Here is a 7,397-nt window from a genome sequence, read left to right as displayed (position 1 = left end):
TGGTGAGAAACCTTGAAACTATCTCCAGGTCCCCCTGAAAATGATAATAACATATTTTCGACCAGGTTACTTAACTTGGTCATATTTCATAGTTGTCAATTCCATGTTAAAGAAATGCCGCTTCCACGTTTTTGAATGGAATTAAGAACAACAAAGTCGGAAGGTTTCTTACGATATTGTTCAAATTTTCTGAAACCCGAAAATAGAGACAATAAATGATGTAATGTCAAATGTGCAGTAAATGTGGTGAAACTCAATTTGACATCAACATGGTCCAGAAGATTATTGCTTAACATATTGGACTTTCACCCAGTCATTCTACACAAACATGACATTACAAAGTTTGTAGGACTTGAGCTTGACACACAATCTTGTAAAAAAATGACTTGGACTTTTAAAATAATCCTAAAAAGAGGAACACGAGAGAACAAGAGGGGACACCCATCGTAGATAGGTGAGAGATTGATGGCTCGGGACATCGCCGTTTTGGAGAAATCAAATTCAGGGGACGAAAAGGCGAAGGTTCAACCAGACCAGAAAAATGTAGATGCAGGGTCAGGGCAAGAAAAGTTACGCTGTGAAAGAGGTGGGTCCGTTATGATGCAGAGGCCCTGCAGGTTGAATCCTTCGAGGTGCCCTCACCCCACTCCACTTCTCTCCTCTCCTTTCTTCTTCTTCGCCATTTTACCAGCCCTGTGGCTGTTTCATGCTTAGCAGGAGGGAATTAGCTATCAATAACCAATCAATGGAAACACAGATATATCATTAGCTCAAGCACCGTGCTAAAGGGCAATGCGGGATTATTACTACAGTTTTCAGAGTTTGTAATTAACACTGTGCATGCGCCTCTGCACATGTGCGACCATAACGGTCTCATTATCTCCAGTTCTCGCTCTCACTTTCACACTTGCTTGCTTGCTGGTTGTCCATCGTGTCCGAAGTGATCATCTTCTCCTATTTATGGACTATTTAGCCACCAAAATGTGACTAAATAGTCACGTCCTGCTAAATAGGCATGTAAAAGCAAAATTTTAGGGGGGGGGGGTAACCATATGAGTGTGCCCCTTGGTGTACTTTGCTACACAATGTTGTGTGCGCAGGTTCTCTCTACATTTCACTCCCTGTGAGGAGTGAGAACGCCAGCGGGTGCGACAGGGAGCAAGCTCTTCCAGTGAGGAGCGGTTGATCTGGCCTCTCTTCGGCGTGGTCTTCATTTGGTCCTTGAACTGCATCCTCTCCTCACCGACAGTGCGCTGGACAAGGTTTAGCTGGCCGTAGAGGACTTTGGGAGTCTGTGGCTTGGGCATGCGAATAACATGGCCGAGCCACCTGAGTTGATGGTGGCCTCCACGCTGCAACTGTCTGCCCCTCCCAGCACATCTGTGAGTGGCACTCTGTCCTTCCAGGTGATGCCGTGGATCTTCTGGAGGCATCTCATTTAGAAGGCCTCTAGGGTTCTGAGATGCCTGGAAATGCACCATGCCTCACTTCCGTACAGTAGGGTTGAGATACAGACTGCGAGGTGAACAAGCGCATTGGTGTGGAAGTTAGGGTTGCTGTTAAGGAAAACCCCCCTATTTAGACCACCAAAAGATGCTGAATATTGTTTGAGGCGGTTTTGGATCTCATCGTCTATTGTGAAGTTGTCAGATATTATGCTTCCTGGGTATTTGAAAGTAGGAACAGTGGCCAGCTGTTGTCCTTCTGCCATGAAGGTTGAGCAGGGCAGATTGATGGCTTGGGACATCCTGGTTTTGGAAAAATCAAATTTAGGCGATGAAAAGACAAAGGTTAAACCAGACAAAAAACATCTAGATGTGGAGTCAGGGCAAGAAACGTTACGTTGTGAAGGAGGTGGGTCAGTCATGACGCAGAATCTTTCGAGGTGCCCTCGTCCCCTTCTTCCCCCACTCCTCTCCTCTCCTCTCCTTTTATCTTCTCCATCATCTTACCACCCACGTGGCTGTTTCATTCTTAGCAGGGAGTGAATTAGCATCAATAACCAATCCAGTTTCCAATGGAAACCCAGATACAGCATCAGCTAGGGATTAGGGAAGTGCAACGTAGGATTATTGCTACAGTTTTCATCGCTTGGCATGAAAACTGTGCATGCGCCCCTGCACACGACCATAATGGTCTCATTATCTCCCGTTTGCGCTTTCGCTCTCATTTTCACACACACACACACACACACACGCAGTTGTATCCCTTCTTCCCATTTTTCTCGCAAATAACTTGAAAGTTAGTGGAGTCTCGGTAAGTTTCGTCACACAGTGAACGAGTGAAAAGGACCTCGTTTGCCCGTTCAGAGCTTCTGCCACAGTAAGGGACAGCGTTTTAGAAATGTATCAAGTCATTGTTCACTGTGACAGTTCCGATGGGGAACAATGTGCCGCACTTAATTGGAAAATGAGCAGGGTAATTGAAACACATGGCACTCATCATTTCAAACAATACCAATTAAAAAAAGACAGACAAATTTCATGATTTATTACATCAGGCCACTTCCGCAGTCTGATCTCGTGGGAACCAGAGGGTTCAGTGCAGCACTTATGAGGCACATTTTTAAAAAGTAGGGCTTTGGGAGCCAACGTGCATTCTGACACACACCTACACACACACACACACACACACACACACACACACACACACACACACACACACACACACACACAGATTTGAGCAGAAACCTCACACACCCACATAAATATAAACAAAAAAGTCCTAATTGAGTAGTTCCTGCCAGCGATATGTCACACTGGGAGACAGTCTCAGCAGAGCCCGGCAACATATAGTGCGTGAATGCTCCAAAACAAGAAGCTGGGGGGGCAGTTGCAGCACCTACGAAAAAGTAGAAGGTCTGCTGAAAGCCAAAGGAAATTTGAAAGAAAGGGTGTTATTTTAGCCACAGGTATTGCTGTGGCTGTTGCTCAATCTAAGCAGTACATCTATTGGTCCAGACCTATGTGTTACCTGACCTACACTGTAACTTGATTGACCCAACAATTATTTGGCCAAGGCTACCCACAAAATCAACCCTCATATAGAAAGGATATGGACCAAAAGCAGCAGCCATGGACTATGTCTATGTAAGAGAGCACAAGTGCCGGAACAAGAGAGAAACAGAGAGAGGACTAGATAGATAGAGGGCGGGAGGAGGTCATTACGCTGCTGGGATAGGGAGGTTTGCCTGATTCTTTCTGACAATGTACAAGTTTTAACCATTAACTGCCTTGGCCAATCAAATTACTCTGACACTAAGGTGCGTGTCGGAGAAGACAGCTTTCAATGGGTTTCATATAAACTAGACTGTTTTTGCAACTCAGCATAAAGAAACTCTCTCAAAACTTCCCCTCGCTACTCTTAAAAAAGATGTTGTTTCTCTTTTTGAGAGGTGAGCCGTTCCGGGGGTGTACTAGCTCTCCCAGCTTCATGGAACACATCTCAAAGGGAAACGCAAGGAGTAATGAGCAATTTACAGCACATAGACAATACAACATGACTTTAAGTATAACCAAGAAAAAGTGACCAGGCTCGACAGAACAAAATACTGACTTTGAGGAAAAAACAAAACCCAATTACTAAGAGCAAGTGTAAAAACCGAAATACATGAAAATATGGAGTAAGGGACTAAAGAGCATAAAGCAAAGGGACTGAGCGATGGGCCGGGAGGTGAGAAAGGACACTGGAAAAATCAAAATCTGGCCGTGAAGCGGGGTCATTACCCGGGGGCCGGAGTGAAGGCGTTAAGTCAGAGCCAACGGACGCTCTCTGGCCAGCGCTCACCAGAAACCCCATAGTGCTGATCAGTCCGATGGAAGGGCAGCGAGAGGGGAAGGGGGCTGCCCAGTCAGCTCTTTCAAGGCTGGACGAGGAATACTATTTGTTTGAACTGGAAAGTTTGACATTGACTGAAAGTTCGCTGCCCAGGGGCCCGGATCAACATGGCAGACCTTTCTAAAGCATCGTTGGTGTCTTCATAATATGAGTCATGATGTAATATACTCAGGGAACCTTTCAGATAGTTGTAGTAAGTCTTTCAAAGTTAAGGTGATCCTCTAACATTTGGGTCATTATTCGTTTTGCCCCCTAAATTTCTTTATCATCAAATGAATAACAGAATACGATTCCAGATCAAACTCATAGCCACGGCAGGGGCCCCGTTCTGTTTTAACTTCCCTGTGAAACTAAAAGCGCTCATTGGTAGACATGCTTCCGGGCAAGCAGAGTATGAATGAACGCACGCAGCGTGGAAAAAAAAAAAAAAAAAACTTGCCACAGAATTGAAAGCCGTTAAAAATTAATTTTGCTCATATTTTCTTTCCTCTGAGCTAGAGCCTTGTGGAGTTTGAAATCCTGTCTTTGCTTTTATCTCGCTGCCACCGGCCGGTGACGTCCGCAGCGAATGACAAGAGGGGACAGCTTGCCCCGAAACCCCGTGACAGCAAAATCCATGCAATCCAAAATTGCCTTTGGAGGGATGACAGAAACATGTCTAGCAGTAATAACCGCACAACATCATTTTTGGTTAAAATTCGACCCACACGCCGTGAGAGAAAATGCAGATGATTAATGCTTTGGATGATGTTTCATATTTCTTATATAAGACAATAGCCTTTTTTGTACCTTGCCTAGCTTGGTTTTAAACGACTCACTCAGGGCTCACATGAAGAGACCCTGTCCTTTCAGATAATGCCATACAGTAAAGACCCCATCACATTGCTTCTCCACTCAACCTTGCGTTGAGATAAGGACAACCCCAGCAGGAGGCTGAACAGAGTATTGGGGTTTGTTTATAGCCCAGTAAGATTGTAACTGTGACCGAAGTTTGACTGTTAAATCGTTGTATGAGGGAAACACCAGATGATGTGTGTTTGGGGACGTGTACTCTTGTGAATAACATGATACCAATGGAACGCAACCCCTCATGGTATGAAGTCCTCTTCGGCAGAAGCAGGGGCAGAGTGTACAGACATTCACTGCCTTTAAAGCACATCTGTGTATCTCTTTTTACTCTGCAGAATAAACTATGTAAATATACTCTCAGTTTGTTTCCTGTAGCAACACACGGTTTACCTCACCGACAACGCAGTGAGAATTCTCCAACAACCCCTCACATACTGTACTGTCCTTAGAACGTCCAAGTCGACGTCTATGTGCTTTGGCAAGCACACAGGCCCTTCACAGGAACGCTTTACCAGAGAAATCTCACAAAGATGGTTGAGAGTCCAGAATACGATTAAAACTATAGTTGATCAAGCATTCCAAAGCTGTTTATTATAATAATAATAATAATAATAATAATAAACACAGCACAAGTTTTCAGAGTTTCCATTAAACGCAGCGTCGCCTCAGCTTAGGGTTCCAGAATAACTTTTTTCACCGCCGTCCCGAAGTGAATCGTCCCGAAATCAAAATGTTGTTTCTTTACCCTACAGTTGTAAGTTGTTAGTGGCATAATAAAAACACCATTAAAATGTTGAGGAAGTCAATCATTGTATTTATTTCGCTTCATTCAAGGAAATAGGTTTAGAACAAAATTCCACTTTTTTATTAAAAGATAAATTTAACAAGGCTGTAACATGGCGACGAGGTACCACTTTCTTTCTTGGCTCGTAACGGAGAACAGCAGAAAGACTGGAGTAAACAATGACAATTACAACATTTTTACATTAATGAAAACAATATTCTCCTTGATGTAATGCACTTGTTCAAAAGCCTCTCTCACACTTATATAATAAAATTAAAAAATATATTATATCGTCTGATAGTATCCGATATTTACTTTTATGTTTTTTGCTTTGTTTTGATATTCCCCTCTGGTCATATTAAATTATTTGATTTTAAATGAAATAACTATAATATTAAAATAACTTTTTTGAGAATCGTTATTCAATAACTATAACCATAACTAAATTCAATAACATTAATAAAAAATTTAAATGTATTTGAATATTTCAATAAAAAAATAAATCAATTCCATGTGAATGTTTCAGTCAAACTAGAGGGCTAACGAGCTAGCATTAGCTTTGGCATGGGTTTTATATTGTTCCCTAGGGGCTGGACAGCTTTAACGGCTAACAGAGCGAGCAATGGAGCCCCGAGAGCAAGTTACGGAGCAGGAAAACAACTTTGCTGTGCCACAAACCCGCACGTTGAGACGAAAGCCCCGCAGGCAGCCCAAACCCATAGCCCCCCGTTAGCAGCGTTAGCTGCTAGCCCCAAGCGGAGCGACTGAGAAGAAGCACAGTACTGAGTGTATGGGTGCTGCAGCGGGGTGTGTGTGTGTGTGTGTGTATGTGTGTGTGTGTGTGTGTGTTTGTGTACTCGCTCTCAGAGTAGATAGATAGATAATAAATGGATATTTGGTGTAAAAAACAACCTGTTCTGGCCTGGTGGGCTGATACATACATACTTCCCCGGGACAACAGGTGTGTTTGAGATACTTTTAGACCGAAAAAAAAAAAAAATGCAGAGCAATAACAACAGGGCTGGGCCCCTAATCATAATAATAACAATAATAATAATAATAATAATAATAATAATAATAATAATAAATATAGCTGCAGGCAGCAATACATGGGGTCCAGTTTTGTCATGCAAGGTAGGTATGACAGGTTTTGGAAGTTTCTGAACCTGAGCTCTGTGACTATATGCGGGGACGTTTGGAGCGGGCCGAGGGATCCTCTCCTACCACAGATTCTTTCATTAATCGCTCTCCTTCCGCAGGGACGGGGGCCGCGTCAGGCTCGGGTAGGGAGGAGTGCGAGTTCCAGTTCAAATTGGCGTTTTAGGAAGACCCGCCGCGTCAGCTCCAGGGGGCCTCATCCTGCTGCCTGCTGTACGATTGGCTGTCTGTCACATAGTTGTTTCTCTGCTCTGTACGATTGGCTGTTTATGTCACATGTTTAAGGTGACGTACTTACAGAGGTTTACGAAGGTAGTCAAACTAACATCATTTTAGTGGTGACTATTTTTCCTTGGATTACATTTTCGATAAGTTATGTTTCCATGAATTACGAAAACACGGTATTGTGGTATTTCTTTGAGTCATTACCATATCATGGCTACTATATTTCCGACGCCACGCTGGATCTTGAACACATCACTCAGTTGAAGTTCGTATTTTTCATGAATCCCGCAAAGTAATGGGGACCAAAGAGATAAAATATCAATCAAACAGATCTACAGACATCTACCAGGTAAGAAAGTACATAAATATACACGTAAACGCATAGTTGGTACAGTCAAACCACGACAGAGCGACAGAGTCTACGCTGCACACTGGACACGGTGCAAGGGACATTCTGAATCGAGACCTGCACGTTTATAGTAAATAGTGTGATGACATCATAAAGCCTCTTACTCTAAATCTTATCTCGTTTATTTTGTTTACG

At 43.2% G+C, this 7,397-nt stretch overlaps 1 protein-coding gene across 1 annotated transcript in view; it reads right to left on the bottom strand.

Annotated features, from left to right (window-relative positions):
- The window catches only part of stxbp5a (syntaxin binding protein 5a (tomosyn)), a gene marked incomplete at its 5' end in the record, with an annotated part of 99,751 nt that overhangs the window by 24,259 nt on the left and 68,095 nt on the right, over positions 1 to 7,397 (bottom strand). The gene's annotated exons all lie outside the window — the stretch shown is intronic.

This window comes from Zeus faber (assembly GCF_960531495.2).
Source record: "Zeus faber genome assembly, chromosome: 2".
NCBI lineage: Eukaryota > Metazoa > Chordata > Actinopteri > Zeiformes > Zeidae > Zeus > Zeus faber.
This window is presented reverse-complemented; position numbering and strand designations above follow the sequence as displayed.